The 17,370-nt window shown below is 36.3% G+C and overlaps 1 pseudogene; it reads right to left on the bottom strand.

Moving 5' to 3' along the window:
• Nucleotides 1-1,017: 1,017 nt before the first annotated feature.
• LOC129560289 (olfactory receptor 4A47-like) lies at nt 1,018-14,240 on the bottom strand (annotated as a pseudogene).
• Nucleotides 14,241-17,370: the final 3,130 nt, after the last annotated feature.

Genomic DNA, 17,370 nt, shown 5'->3' with positions numbered 1-17,370 from the left:
AACTGTATTGGTGTTTTTCTTTCTGGCTTACTTCACTCTGTATAATAGGCTCTAGTTTCATCCACCTCATTAGAACTGGTTCAAATGCATTCTTTTTAATGGCTGAGTAATATTCCATTGTGTATATGTACCAAAGTTTTCTTATCCATTCATCTGCAGATGGACATCTAGGTTGCTTCCATGTCCTGGCTATTATAAACAGGGCTGCAATGAACATTGGAGTACATGTGTCTCTTTCATTTCTGGTTTCCTTGGTGTGTATGCCCAGGAGTGTGATTGGTGGATCATATGGCAGTTCTATTTCCAGTCTTTTGAGGAATATCCACACTGTTCTCCATAGTGGCTGTACTAGTTTGCATTGCCACCAACAGTGTAGGAGGGTTCCCTTCTCTCCACACCCTCTCCAGCATTTATTGCATGTAGACTTTTGGATAGCAGCCATTCTGACTGGTGTGAAATCGTATCTCATTGTGGTTTTGATTTGCATCTCTCTGATTATGAGGGATGTTGAGCATTTTTTCATGTGTTTGTTAGCCATCTTTATGTCTTCTTTGGAGAAATGTCTGTTTATTTCTTTGGCCCGTTTATTGATTGGGTCATTTATTTTTCTGGAATTGAGCTGCAGGAGCTGCTTGTATATTTTGGAGATTAATCCTTTATCAGTTGCTTCATTTGCTATTATTTTCTCCCATTCTGAAGGCTGTCTTTTCACCTTGCTTATAGTTTCCTTTGCTGTGTAGAAGCTTTTAATTTTAATTAGGTCCCATTTGTTTATTTTTGCTTTTCTTTCCAGTATTCTGGGAAGTGGGTCTTGAAGGAATCCTGCTGTGATTTATGTCAGAGAGTGTTTTGCCTACGTTCTCCTCTAGGAGTTTTATAGTTTCTGGTCTTACATTTAGCTCTGTAATCTATTTTGAGTTTATTTTGGTGTATAGTGTTAGGAAGTGTTCTAGTTTCATTCTTTTACAAGTGACTGACCAGTTTTATTGAAAGTGGGTCATACATTTCCCTGCTGTCTCATTTTCTTTCTCTGGTCCAGAGCTTTTTCATGGCAATTTTCATCTCTCCATTTGTCAGAGTGTAGATTAGAGGGTTCAGCATAGGGGTGATAATGGTGTAAAACACAGTTAAGGATGTATCGATGGGTAAGATGGAAGGAGGCTTCACATACAGAAAAATTCAGGGCACAAAGAAGAGGACCACCACGGTAATGTGGGAGCCACAGGTGGACAAGGCTTTGTGCCTCCCTTCCTGACTAACACTCCTTAGGGAGTACATTGTTCCTTTGTTCCATAGTTGCTTCTGAATGTCTATGTTCTGGATAAAATTACCTGTAAATATAAATATTATGAGAGATTCCCTGAAATCTTTCGAAAATTTGTTTTTTCTCTCAATCAATAGGCAGTATGATTATTATGTTTCTTACTTTCAGGGTATGTAATACAAAACTGATTAAAACAGCATCTCTAACCTCAAAAATCTTATATACTAATGAAGAGGAAGTAATTTAGAGATATGTGTGAAAAAAGGACACATTTTTAAGTAAATGAGGTGTCTCACTTACCTTCCCAACTGAAAACTAACTAAATTTTATGTATAGTTAATATCTTATCAAAGCTGAATATCGATTAAACTTTTAATAAGGAGGTAAAGCAAAAATTATCTTTACTTTTAATTTACCAAGGTGATGACTGTGTGCATTCTGGTGGTAGAAGAATCTTCTTTACCAGTCACTGAAATTCCATATAGATATATTTAACAATTTCACTTTTTTCCAAAATTTAAGAAAAGAAACTCACAACGTTAATTAACAAAACTGTAATAGTTTAAAGAAAGATTTACATGTTACAGGATATACACAAAATTAATATCTAAATTAAAACAATGTCTCTAAGCAATGAACAAAAAATAGATAAATAAAAATGTATAATGAATAAAAATATAAAATATTAAAGGAAATATAAATCTAAATGATCAATGAATATGTGATAAGATGTTGTAGGTCACTTATCAACAGAGTAGTAGAAATTTTTCCCATAGCCTTACCTACACTTGTATTGTGATTTTTGAATATAGGTTAGCCAAGCAATAAAGCAAAAAGAATCTCATTTTGTTTTGCATTCAATCATTCATTTATAAAATTTTATTGATGACATAAATGATAAATGTATTATTGGTTTCCATATACAGTTAACTGCAATGTAATGTTTATATAGAGACGTAATTTATATAAATATACAAATTTTTAAAAATACAAATAATAAATCATTTAATATGGCATCACCGACTCTGTGGACATGAGTTTGAGTGTACTCCGGGAGTTGGTAATGGACAGGGAGGCTTGGCGTGCTGTGATTCATGGGGTCGCGGAGAGTCGGACACGACTGAGCAAATGAACTGAACTGAACTGAACTGATGCACCATGTACCAGACATTTTGCGAAGACCTTATACATATTTTCTCTTTGAATTCTAAAATGAGGTATAATGAGACATTTTATGACTGAGATAAAGCAAAATATGATTTACTTAACAATATACAGCTTGTGGTGTTAAAGCCTGAATTTGAATCCAAGAAGCTGATATGTGTTTCTTGCATCTGAATTTCTCATAGAACTAAATGATTTATTCAATAAAATCCTGTACAACAGGCAGCAATAGTAATGTACTTAGGTAAAGCCTCTGGGTCATCGTTTTAAAGGAGGAGAAGTGCCCTGTGTTCCTCAGAGATCTATGCCTTGAGCACAGGCATCATCAACAGACTGTAATGAAGGACTTTAAAAGGGATGAACCATAGGGATGGGATGGGGAGGGAGGTGGGAAGGGCGTTCAAGATGGGAAGCACATGTACACCCGGGGCAGATTCATGTCAATGTATGGCAAAACTAATACAGTAATGTAAAAATAATAATAATAATAATTGGAAAAAAAGTGAAATAATTAATAATTTAAAAAAAGGGTTGTTTTAACTCTCAATCTCCCTAACTCACTGTGTTTTCCTTGAAAGATGAGAAGAGATGGAATCATCTGCAGTAGCACTTTTTCTTGCTGGAAATTCTTATCCCATTGTTTATACAAAAAGTAATGCTTCCTTGGAATGCTTCCAGAAGGAGGGGACTAAATCCCTGAACAATCTCTATTGATTTCACCACTCCCCACCCCAAGTAAATCATTCGCATCACCCTCAGCACCAATATTAACACCACCCATGTATGTGAGTACATATGTGTGTGATATGTGTGTGTAACCCAACTTACTAATTTCATTATATAAAAAGAATCATTAACTCATCAAAACAGAAAGAAAATCATTGCATGAATACTTTCTCAAAGATAATTAGTGGAAAAATAAAGTTAAATTAAATTAGCACTAGAGGAAAACAGAAATATACATGTAATACACATAGAAAACTGCATAAAAGAGAAATACATATTGTCTCTAAGACTCTCCTATGCATTACTAGATGCTCATGTTCCTCCTTTTTCTAAGAAATGTCTCTGAAACACAGACATGCTCTTTTATCCACTCATCTCATGATCTACATATTGACCAAAACGCAAACACATAAGTTTTGATATTTTTCCAAAAGAGATTAAATAGAGATAACAGTTGATCGCTCAAGGCTTTTCATCCAGAGGCTACAATTTGTTTGCACAGAAAAAACAGTTGAACTACTGACACATTTTAAATATGATATAATTGTCCCTGTATACAAGTGGTCCAATTATATCAGTAGTTTCATAATAGAAGTTCATATTAATAAGACCATGTTTAATGATCAAAAAAGTTGCTCAAATCGCCTCAAAAATTCAGTCTAATGTCTTCTCTGTGACCTTTTTTTTTTCTTTTTTTAAAATTTATTTTATTGGAGGCAAATTACCTTACATTAATATATTGGTTGGCTTTGCCATACATTGACACGAATCCACCCCGGGTGTACATGTGTTCCCTTTCTTGAACCCCCCTCCCACCTCCTTCTTCCCCATATCCTCCCTCCAGGTCATCCCCTTGCACCAGCCCCAAGCATTCTGTATCATGCGTCAAACCTGGACTGGTGATTCATTTCACATATGATAATATACATTCTACAATGCCATTCTCCCCAATCATCCCACCTTCACTCTCTCCCACAGAGTCCCAAAGACTGTTCTATACCTATGTCTCTTTTGCAGTCTCGTATACAGGGCAGAGGCACCAGAGATCAAATTGCCAACATCCTCTGGATCATGGAGAAAGCAAGAGAGTTCCAGAAAAACATCTATTTCTGCTTCATTGACTATGCCAAAGCCTTTGACTGTGTGGATCACAATAAACTGTGGAACATTCTGAAAGAGATGGGAATACCAGACCACCTGACCTGCCTCTTGAGAAACGTGTGTGCAAGTCAGGAAGCAACAGTTAGAACTGGACATGGAAAAACAGACTGGTTCCAAATAGGAAAAAGGTGTACGTCAAGGTTGTATATTGTCACCTTGCTTATTTAACTTATAGGCAGAGTACATCATGAGGAACGCTAAGCTGGAAGAAGCACAAGCTGGAATCAAGATTGCCGGGAGAAATATCAATAACCTCAGATATGCAGATGACACTACCCTTATGGCAGAAAGTGAAGAGGAACTCAAAAGCCTCTTGAGGAAAGTGAAAGAGGAGAGTGAAAAGGTTGGCTTGAAGCTCAACATTCAGAAAACAAAGATCATGGCATCTGGTCCCATCACTTCATGGGAAATAGATGGAAAAACCGTGGAAACAGTGTCAGACTTTATTTTTTGGGGCTCCAAACTCACTGCAGATGCTGATTGCAACCATGAAATTAAAAGACGCTTACTCCTCAGAAGGAAAGTTATGACCAACCTTGATAGTATATTAAAAAGCAGAGACATTACTTTGCCAACCAAGGTCCGTCTAGTCAAGGCAATGGTTTTTCCCGTGGTCATGTATGGATGTGAGAGTTGGACTGTGAAGAAAGCTAATCGCCGAAGAATCGATGCTTTTGAACTGTGGTGTTGGAGAAGACTCTTGAGAGTCCCTTATACTGCAAGGAGATCCAACCAGTCCATTCTAAAGGAGATCAATCCTGGATGTTCATTGGAGGGACTGATGCTAAAGCTGAAACTGCAATACTTTGGCCACCTCATGCGACGAGTTGACTCACTGGAAAAGACTCTGATGCTGGGAAAGGTTGGGGGTGGGAGGAGAAGGGGACGACAGAGAATGAGATGGCTGGATAGCATCACTGACTCTGTGGACATGAGTTTGAGTGTACTCCGGGGGTTGGTGATGGACAGGGAGGCCTGGCGTGCTGTGATTCATGGGGTCGCAGAGAGTCGGACACGACTGAGTGACTGAACTGAACTGAACTGAACTGATACAGGGTTAAGGTTACCATCTTTCTAAATTCCATATATATGTGTTAGTATACTGTATTGATGTTTTTCTTTCTGGCTTACTTCACTCTGTATAATAGGCTCCAATTTCATCCACCTCATTAAAACTGATTCAAATGCATTCTTTTTGATGTCTGAAAAATATTCCTTTGTGTATATGTACCAAAAAAAAATCCAGTTACCTGACGGCTCCTGTATGTAGAAGACAAGATATTATCCAAATAAAATTTCTCGGATCACATCAGGGTATCTAAAGAATGCCTTCATCCAGCACGTATTGACTAGAACTTCACTCTACAAAAAAAAAAAAAAAAACTAGAAATCATGACGCATTAGAGTTTCAACTTAGTAAATCTAAGCATTAGTCAAGTAAATCAGGGTCAAACTTGGAGCAAATTATATGATCACTTAATGGGGAGTTATTTTGATAGGACCAGAGCTCTTAAGGTTTTTAAAGAAAGATTTAAAATAGATATTCTAATTTTTTAATAAAAAAAAAATGTTCTAAATGTCTAAGCATTTAAACAACAAACCTTGTGGGTGGCAGAGAAATTCAAATTTCATGTACATAAGAAGTGTCACAAAGACAGTCACCTAAGCTGGTATAAAAATGATAGTACTATACCTGTCACTTAGCTATATTTAAGTCTAATTTGTAAACAGTTTCCAGGCGACACCTTCGAAGACACATCATTATCGTTATATTCTCATTTGGGTAAAAGACCTGGATAAAAGAGGGCAGAATGCCATTTTTAAATGGCAAAGGATTTCAAAATGTTTGAACTTGCATCATTTCAACTGCATCCTTTTGAGTCTATGTCTCCACTGACTGAGACATTAATCAACATGGGAGTGAATTCCCATCCAACCCTGTCACGATCCACTTTTCCCAGGGGCAGAGCTCACTGGGACTAGTCAAGCTGATGCTTCACAAACAGAAACTCAGATCATAGTATTAGCCATTCAATTATTTGTTCATTATGTAAGCTCTCTCTTGAATAGAAGAATAGTCACAAAATGATTCATCTGTGTGATAATGCAAATGAAGAAATGTGAAGAGGACTTCTTCTTGGCCACTTAGCTACTACCAGGACTGACTTCTATCACCTCATCTGGTGTTCTGTACATCCTTCAAAGATACTAGTAATAATGTGTCACATCTAAGCACAGGACAGCTGTCATTATAAAGAATTTGAAAATGTTCCTCTGGTAGAAAATAGAACTAAATTCTTTCTAGATGCATAATGGTTAGTATTAAAAAGTGATATGCTCTCAATTCAGAAGTATTTAGGGTTATAGCCTTCATTCTTTCTCTATCTTAAGTTCCAGTAAATTACGACTTACAACACACTTCACAGATTGCAACTGGCTCATTAACATACTCAACAATTCTGAGAAGTGGGAGCCTTTTAATTCTACTGAATATGATCATCACAGGTGATACGTCAAACTCTGTGCTTGGATTATCTTTACTATCATTCTAATTACTCCATGGTCTTACCTAACCTTTTAACTTGAGCTAAGCAGTATTCCTCAATCTTTCTTAAACTTTTGACCCCTAAAGGTATTTTGTAGACATTCTGTTCCCTTAATCATCTGCACTTTGATAACAGTAATACCACAAAAGTTATACCCATTAATGTGTGCTATGTACATTTGTGTCTTGTATAAAAGGAAGTAAGAAACGTTTATCACACCATAAACTATTTTTACTTTTTTGGAAGACATATGACCCCATTTCGAATGTATGGCAAAACCAATACAATAATGTAAATTAATTAGCCTCCAATTAAATAAACTAAAAAAAAGAAAGAAAGAATAAATGTGACAATGAATAAATAAATCCATATTTTAGTCCTAAAAAAAAAAAGAAAGAAAGAAAGAGATGTAATGTGGTTACTGATATGGGCCAAACTGAAATTCTAGCTGTGCTTCAGTTCAGTTCAGTCGCTCAGTCGTGTCCGACTCTTTGCGACCCCATGAATCACAGCACGCCAGGCCTCCCTGTCCATCACCAACTCCCGCAGTGCACTCAAACTCATGTCCATCGAGTCGGTGATGCCATCCAGCCATCTCATTCTCTGTCGTCCCCTTCTCCTCCCGCCCCCAACCTTTCCCAGCATCAGGGTCTTTTCCAGTGAGTCAACTCGTCGCATGAGGTGGCCAAAGTATTGCAGTTTCAGCTTTAGCATCAGTCCTTCCAATGAACATCCAGGATCGATCTCCCTTAGAATGGACTGGTTGGATCTCCTTGCAGTACAAGGGACTCTCAAGAGTCTTCCCCAACACCACAGTTCAAAAGCATCAATTCTTCGGCGATCAGCTTTCTTCACAGTCCAACTTTCACATCCATACATGACCACAGGAAAAACCGTAGCCTTGACTAGACGGACCTTTGTTGGCAACATAATGTCTCTGCTTTTTAATATATTATCTAGGTTGGTCATAACTTTCCTTCCAAGGAGTAAGCGTCTTTTAATTTCATGGCTGCAGTCAGCATCTGCAGTGATTTTGGAGCCCAAAAAATAAAGTCTGACACTGTTTCCACTGTTTTTCCATCTATTTCCCATGAAGTGATGGGTTTTATGTTAGTCCAATCCAAAGATACTTTCTTTACAGAAGGACATCTCCTAAGTTAACCACGGATGTAAATTTTGGGAATTGGATTGTGGTCTAATAATTCTTCCAATTTAATTCTAAGTGAAATAGAAGCAAATAAAACTATACTTATGGCAATACACATATTGAATTGGGTAGAATCTCGGAACTTGGAAGCACCTTCCATTTACCTAAGCAAATTCCTTGTAGAAATGGGAAGACTGATTAATGTTACAGAAGATGATAGCATAGTGTGAAAGAAAACTCATTTCGCCTCATTCTGAAGCTAAGGTTTTTACTGTCCTTCATGTTTCTGTGACAGTAGTATGTCTACTAAACATTGTTACACAGAGTCCTTTGTGTTTTGTTTTGTTTTTTCCCAATAAATTATACAGTACCCTGGAAGTGGGAGGTTGGACCTTTCTGTCAAAAGAGTAAACTATGAACACATCTTTGACATATACACACATTCATATTTGGAAAAAAACTTCATTTATGAAAGACCCATAAGTAATTTACAACAAAACCTTGTCTTGTAAGTTAGAAAAGCTGTTTAGCTGAGAAGTACTTTCCTTGGTCAACTGTAGAATAACGATTTCTGCTTTGTGCTTATTTATCCCTTGTAAGTGACCACCTAAAGCAATTTTAATGAAAATTCAAGATTCAAGAACCTAAGTGTTAAGCCAACTTTCTAATAGTGGAACTTTTTACAGATATATTTTAGTGTGTGATTTTGAAAAATGCCTGTATTTAATTGTTACCATCATTGGAAGTTCTGATGCTAAAACTGAAACTCCAATACTTTGGCCACCTCATGCAGAGTTGACTCACTGGAAAACTCTGATGCTGGGAGGGATTGGGGGCAGGAGGAGAAGGGGATGACAGAGAACGAGATGGCTGGATGACATCACCGACTCGATGGACATGAGTTTGAGTGCACTGCGGGAGTTGGTGATGGACAGGGAGGCCTGGCGTGCTGTGGTTCATGGGGTCGCAAAGAGTCGGACACTACTGAGCAACTGAACTGAACTGAACTGAGCAGTTGTTAATCTAATAAAGTGACACTTTTTATGGCATATCATCAAAACTGTTTTAATATTCTGAATCATAGTCAAATGCAAGCTCCAAGGAGTTCTGTGTAGTATAAAGATCACAGGATGTAGAGTAAGAATATTTGGGCTTAAAGATGCCTTAAATGTTGGATGATCTGGTTATTTCATCTTTCATATCCTCCATTTGTTTATAAGAACACTACATTTCAAGTTTATAGTAATGTAGTGACCATTAAGAACAAATGTTTCATATCAATTTAGATAGAGTATAATTACTTTTTAAAATAACTGGTAACTTGTACCATACAAAATAATAAACTCAATGTAATTTTAAATACAATGTATATCCAGGTGTGTATCAAGAGAGTACTGGCAAGTATTTTCTTTCTATTTTATTTTCTGTACCCATCTAGGTACCTATAGGCCATGAGTTTTCTGAGTGCAAATTCTTATATATACAAGCACCTATATAACTGTAATAAGGAAGGAAAACATTTCAATTGCTATGAAACAAGTGCAGTTTTGATGAAATACTGTCTCTTTCCTGATTTCATTTGAAATGGTTGAAAGAGTATCAAAATTGAATTTAGAATAATGTAGACCTGAATAATGATTCTGTCTCTAATATTTGGCAGATTATTTAACATTTTTGAATTTCAATTTTCATCATCTGTAAAGTAATAGTTGTATTAATAATATACATGTATGTCTTGCAGAGGTGCTAATATATATATCTTGCAGAGGTACTAATAGCATATTTATAGAAGAAATAGCATATCTGATAGAAGTTAATCAGAGATTCAGTGAGGAAACTGGTATTATAGTGACTTGATTTCCATCTTCAATACTGTGGTGAGTGAAAGTCACTCAGTCACGTCTGACTCTTTGCTATCCCATGGACTGTAGCCTGCCAGGCTCCTCTGTCCTTGGAATTCTCTAATCAAGAATATGGGCCAGAATAGCCAGTCCCTTCTTCAGGGTATCTTACCAACCCAGGGAGCAAGGGCTTTGAAGTAATAAAATAGGTAAATGTAAAGATAATGATAGAAATAAAACCTTCATATTGGGCCATTTCCTATCTGAAATTGAAATTGAATTCTTGTTCAATAACATTCTAATGGCATTTCTGCCCCCTGTATTTCTTACTGTGTAGATAACAGGGTTTAACATGGGAGTAACAAAAGCAGCGAATACTGCTATGGCTCTAACCATGGGAAAAAGAGCTTCTGGTCACAGACACACAGAATCACAGGGCACAAAGGACAAGATAACAGCTGTGATGTGGAAAAGTTACTGAGCCAAACTTTGGTCTGCTTGTCCAAACAGAAAAGTCAATCTACTGACACCAGGTCGTGGTGAAGAAACTTTAACATATATTGAAGGTGCCCAGCATGGAGTCCAGAAAAGCTAATGCTAAAAACACCAGGATGCCCTGATGGGTTTCAGGAAAGCATTTTTAACATCCAGGTGAGGGAAGGTGGGGGGTCCCAGGGTGTATGTTACGTCATTCATGATTCTCTGATTTGTTGATGGTGATGTAACAAAGTTGTGCCAAAGGGATCCATCTTTAGGCTCCTGTATATCTAGGGGCTATGTGTCAAGTGTTTAACTCTCCCATTTGGTGTGTTTTTTAGCATCTGTAAAACAGTTTTGGAAATGTGCATCAAGTACTGTTATCTACATACTTCTGAGAGGAGCTAAAGCAGAGAATATAGGGGATGGGTCTGTTCAGGGAAAGCCCAGTATGATCTTGCTCAGTTACAATCCCCCTTTTGTTTAATAGTCCTCAATCCTGAGGAGAACAGTTGTCAAACAAGAAAAGCAATAACTTATCTGAGAGAAGTTCAGAAACTCAGTGAGAAAAGTTGGAATTTTGATGACTCAATTTCCATCTCCAATGCTGTGGCGAGTGAAAGTCACTCAGTTATGTCTGACTTTTGCTATCCCATGGACTGTAGCCTGCCAGGCTCCTCTGTCCTTGGAATTCTCTAGTCAAGAATACTGGTGTGGGTAACCAGTCCCTTCCTCAGGGAATCTTCCCAACCCAGGGATTGAACCCAAGTATCCTGCATTGCAGGCAGATTCTTTACTATCTGAGTCACCAGGGATAAGCTTCCCTAAATCTTTCAGAGAATGGGGCAATAACCACTGGGGCTATTTCTTGCTGAAATGGGGCATGCGTGTGTGTTCAGTGATGTCCAATGCTTTGCAGTTCCATGGACAGTAACCCACAAGGATCCTCTGTCCATGGGATTCTCCAGGCAAGAATACTGAAGTGGGTTGCTGTTTCCTTCTCCAGGGAGTCTTTCTGACCCAGGAATCAAACCCAAATGTGATCAAACTCTCACATCTCCTGCACTGGCCGATAGATTCTTTACCTCTGAGCTATCTGGGAAGGACATGGGACATAGTCCTGCCTCAATTTAGGAAATAAAAAGTATCACACAAATAGATCAAGAATTCAAGTGATTTACAAAGTCTATAGAATGAAATTTATGTTCTGTACATTGCGCAAGAAACTGAGAATACAAAGGCAATTAACTAATTTCCGCTGACTTCAGAGAGATTGCAGACTAATAAACAAAGAACAAAAGCCTTTATCTCCTCACTTGAAATAATTACATAAATTCAAAAATTAAGCTTCCCTCTCTTGGTTCACTTGGGTTGCTAAGACAGAATACCATAAACTTGATTGTTTAAACAATAAGCATTTATTTTCACAGGTTTGGAATCTCAAAAGTTCAAGATTAAGGTGCTGGCAGGTTCCAAGTTTGGCAAGATTCCTTCCCTAGTTGATAGACAGCCGTCTTTTTCCTGTGTCTTCATATGGCTGATGAATCAAGTGAGCTCTTGGGGTCTCTTTATAAGGATGTTAAGCCCATAGCCTTGTGTGTGTGTGTTCGGTCACCTTAGTCCCTCTTGAATCCACACTGAATAAGGAAGGCAGAATAATAAGTTTTATGACCACATGCTTCCAATCATTTTGAGGCAGGTAAACTAGTCTGAAGCTAGGAGGGATTGGGGGTGGGAGGAGACGGGGACGACAGAGAATGAGATGGCTGGATGGCATCACCGACTCTGTGGACGTGAGTTTGAGTGAACTCCGGGAGCTGATGATGGACAGGGAGGCCTGGCATGCTGTGATTCATGGGGTCCCAAAGAGTCGGACACGACTGAGCGACTGAACTGAACTGAACTGACCTGAATGTTCCCTTTAAAGCCTGATGCAGAGATAGACAGAAGATTGCATAAATGATGTCTCTGTGAAATAAAACAATATATTCTGGCTTCTTTATTTCTTAGTAACACGTATTTCATTAGCAAGGTAGATAAAAATGGCATATATTGTCAGCATATTTCTTAAAAATTATATCACCCAAAAAACCTGGTATTAAGCTCTGTAGCTCATGAATTATGGATTATGCTAAACTGACATATGATAGGCAGAGCCTGGATCTCCATGTAAGGTTATGGAATACCATAAGCAAGGAAGGAGGTAGAGATATTGAAAAATGGCAGATATTTTGCCAGGTGTTCTAAATTACCTGGGAAGATTAATAGATTGTCTTTATGATAATGTAACTCCAAAACAATCTAGTCGAGACAATTCAATTAGAAAATGAGTAAGATGTGGTTGCTTTTCCATATTTACATCCTGTTAATTCAGATTATTTTTATAAATTTAGTCTCCTTATGATAAATATTTGCAACTCTGAAACATCATTCTACTTCAACATTTACATTCTAAGCTATATTAACACAATAATATATGCTTCTTGCAGAAACAAAAGCAAGATAAAGATTTCAAATATAAATATGGGTTATATTGTGTGGAGAGAAATGTACAATAATTTATTTCATATTACTAATATTATTTTTCTGAAATTTGTAATGAATCCTATTAATTCTGAAATTATGTAAAAAAGAAACATGAGAAAATCTTCCAATAACTTAAATAAATTTATAATATTAACTATAGCTTAACTCTTATATAGGACATAAACCTATACTCAAAATAGAGATATTTTAGATCCCAAAATGATACATACTTTCATAAGAAAATGTGAAAATCTCAAAAACATATTTCAAAGGATATATATACTTTGAACTACAGAATTATGAAAATCTTGATAATATATTTTATTCATCAGAAGTATTCATGTAATAGATTATTTCATGTCTAAGTTAAGAAAACGTGACAGAAAATTTAATACACTTAAATATCACACCAGGCATTCCTAAAAAAAGAAATTCTTCATTGAAAGCGGGTCATACATTTCCCAGCTATCTCATTTTCATTCTCTGGTTCAGAGCATTTTCATGGCAGTTTTCATCTCACTATTTCTCAGAGTATAGATCAGAGGGTTCAACATAAGTGTGATAATGGTATAAAACACAGTCAAGGATTTATCAATGGGTAAGGTGGAAGGAGGCCTCACATATAGGAATATACAGGGCACAAAGAAGAGGAGCACCACAGTGATGTGGGAGCCACAGGTGTACAAGGCTTTGCACCTCCCTTCCTGACTAACATTCTTCAGAGACTGCAGAATGATCCCATAGGAGATGAGCAAGAGTGTAAAGATGATCACAGACATTGCCCCATCATTGGCCACCACTGTGAGGGCAATAATATGAGTGTCTGTGAAGGCAAGTTTTAACGGGGGGTACACATCACAGATGAAATGGTCAATGATATTCGGGCCACAGAAGGGAAGGTTTTAAACAAAAAGAGGATGAAATATACCATGTAAAAACCCACCAACCCAGGCCAACAGCAGCAGCAGAACACACACTCGCTGATTCATGATTGTCAAATAATGCAAGGGTTTGCAGATGGCCATGTAACAATCATAGGCCATGACCGCCAGAAGGCATATATCAGCACCACCAAAAGAGTACCATATAAAAAGCTGGGTCATGCAAGCTTGGAAAGAAATAGTTTTCTTTTTAGACAGTAAGTCTTTAATCATATCTGGGGTGACTGTAGTAGAATAAACAGCATCTATAAATGATAAGTAGCCAAGAAAGAAGTACATAGGGGGATCCAGGGTTGGGCTGACCATCACTGTCACAATAATGAGTAGATTGCCCATCATGGTCACAATGTAGTTGAGCAAGAACAAGACAAATAATATTTTCTGACCCTGGTTGCTCTGAGTGAGCCCCAAGAGGACAAACTCAGTTACATTGTTCCTTTGTTCCATACGTCCTTATCTACGTCTTATGTTCCAGATAAAACTACCTGTAAATATAATTATTATGAGAAACTTTCTGAAATATTAAGATAATTTTTCATTCATTCATTCAATCAATAGGTCATATGGTTATTATGCTTTAGCATTTTCAGAGAACATAATTCAAGGCTGATTCAAACATTATCCCTAACCTCAAAAATCTTACAGACTACTGGAGAAGAAGTATTTAAGAGACATATGTGGGAAAAGGACACTTTTTTATGTAAATAAGGTGCCACAGTTACCTTTCCAACTGAAAACTAACAAAATACTACGCATAGTTAATATGTTATACAAAGCTGAATATTGATCAAAGTTTTAAAAATGAAGTAAAGCAAGATTTTCCTTATTTTATTTTTCATTTATTAAAGTGATGACTGTCCATTATAGTGGTGGAAGGATTTTCTAAATCAATTATTGAAATTGCAAGTAGATATATTTAACAGTTTCATCTTATTCAAGGAGTCAGGTAAAGAAAACACAACATCAATTAAGAAAAGTGAAATAATTCAAAGAAAGATTTACATTTTAGAGGATATACACATAATTAATATCTATATACAGTTAACAAGTAAAAATATAAAATGAGTAAAAATATAAACAATTAAAGAAAAATAAATTAAATGATCACCAAATATGTGATAGGATGCTATAGCCCACACATGAACAGAAACATAAGAATTTTCCCTACAGCCTTACCTACACCACGCATTATGATTTTTGCATATGCTAACCAAACAATAAAGCAAAAAAAAAACCTCATTCTGTTTTTTATTCATTGAATCATTCATTCATTCATAGTATTCTATTGATGACATAAATGATAAATGTGTTATTTGTATCCAAATAAAGTTAAATTAACTGCAATGCAATGTCTATACAGAGATACATAATTTACATACATATCCAAATAAAACTAATGAAAATAATAAATCATTTAGTAAATGCTGTCTACCAGGTTCAAGACATTTTGATAATACTTTACACGTGTTTTCCCATTTAATCCTCAAATTAGTTATGATGAGACATTTTATGACTGAGATAAAATATAATTTTCTTAACAATATACTGTTTGTTTTCATAAAGCCTAGATTTAAATCTAAGAAGACAACTTTGCAGCTGATATATGATTCTTATATCTGAATTTCTCATGGAGCTAAATGATTTATTCAGTAAAATCCTAGACAGCAGCAAGCGATATCAGTATACTTAGCGATAGCCTCGGGGTCGTCATTTTTAAAGAGAAATAGCACCCTGTGTTCCTCAGAAGACCTGTGCCCTGAGCATAGGCTTCGTCAACAGACTACATCTAATGTAGGACTTTAAAAAGGTTATTCCTAACAGTAAGTCTTCAAAATGTATTTGCTTTCCTTGAAAGATGAGTAGAGATGGAATTATCTGCTGTAATACTTACCCTGGTTGAAAATTTCTATCCCATTATAGATATGAAAATTATTGCTTTCTTGGAATGCTTCCAGAGAGAAGGGGTCAATCCCTTAACAAGCTGTCTTGGTTTCACCACCTCATTCCTGAGAAAATTATCTGCATCATCCCTAGCAAAAACACCAACACCACCCCTGTGGACAGAGTTGCTCAGAAACAAATGGACTTGTGTGCATATAAATAGATAGATAGGCTCCATGTGTGTGTGTGCATGTGTGTGTGTAATCAAACTTATTGCTTTCATTAAATAATTAGAATCATTAACTCATCAAAACAGAAAGAAAAGCACCATATTAATTCTTTCTCAAAGATGATTAGTAGGAAAAAAGTAATGTTAAAAGAAATTAGTAGAACAGGAAAACAGAAATATATATATATATATAACATACACACACACAGAAAACTGCATAAAAAAGGGAAATAAAAATTATCTCTAAAACTCTCCTTATACATATTAGATACTCCTGTACCTCCTTTTTCTAAGATGTGTCTTTGAAACTTAAACACACTCATTTATTCCTTTATCTCATGATCTGAATAGAGACCAAAATGTAGATACTTATGTTTTGGCAATTTGCCAAAATAGGTTAAAGTAAACTAAGCTAAAAATTGTTAATAACTCTGGAGTCTTCATCCTGAGGCTGTAATTTGTTTATACAGACAAACTACAGGTGAATTACTGACTCATTTCAAATATAATTGTCCCTCTATATAAATGATTCAATTATCTCAATGATAACAAAATAGCAGTTTAAATTAATAAGACCATGTTTAATATTCAAGTAAATTGTTAAAAATCACCTCAAATAGTCTTATTTTCCTCTGTGACCTCTAAAACCCAGTTACCTGATGATTCCTGTATGTAGAAGGCAGAGCTTGTTCAAGTAAAAATTTTAGGATCATGTCAGGATAACATAAAGCATGTACTGATGAGAACTTCACTCTATGAAAAAGCTAGAAATCATGACACATTAGAGTTTCAGCTTGTCAAATCCAAGTATTAGTCAAATAAATTGGGATCACATTAAGAGCAAAACAATGGGGATTTATTTTGATAGGGTCATAGTCTCTAAGGATTTAAAATTATATGTATTTACACTGATATTCTGAATGTCTAAGCATTTATGTAGGATACAAAACTTTGGGTAGCCAATAAATTCAAATTTCATCTCAGTAGAAAAGGTTTTCATAAAGACTGTCAAGTAAGCTGTTTACAAAATGATGGAACTATGCCTATCACTTACCTATATTAGAGTCTTATTTGTAAACAGTTTGCACTGCACACCTTAGGAAACACATCATTATTGAAATGTTCTCCTTTGGGCAATAGACCTGGGTTGAAAGAGTACAGAGTGCCATTTTCAAATGGCACAGGATTTCAAAATATGTAGACTTGCATCATTTCAACTGCTTCCCTTTGAGACTGTGTCTCTACTGACTGAGCCACTAATAACTATACCAGTGAATTTCCATTCACTCCTGCAATGATCCACTTTTTTCAGGGGCAGAGCTTCACTGGAATCTGGTCAAGTTTACTCTCCACAGACAGAAACCCAGATTGTGGTATTAGCCATTCAGTTATTTGTTCAACAAATAAACTGTTTTCTTGCATAGAAGAATGGTCATGTGATGCTTCAATGTGTGATAACACAGATGA

The sequence above is a fragment of the Moschus berezovskii genome, chromosome 16, assembly GCF_049115385.1.
Source record: "Moschus berezovskii isolate FMDL1 chromosome 16, NW_MosBer_1.0, whole genome shotgun sequence".
Classification (NCBI taxonomy): Eukaryota; Metazoa; Chordata; class Mammalia; order Artiodactyla; family Moschidae; genus Moschus; species Moschus berezovskii.
This window is presented reverse-complemented; position numbering and strand designations above follow the sequence as displayed.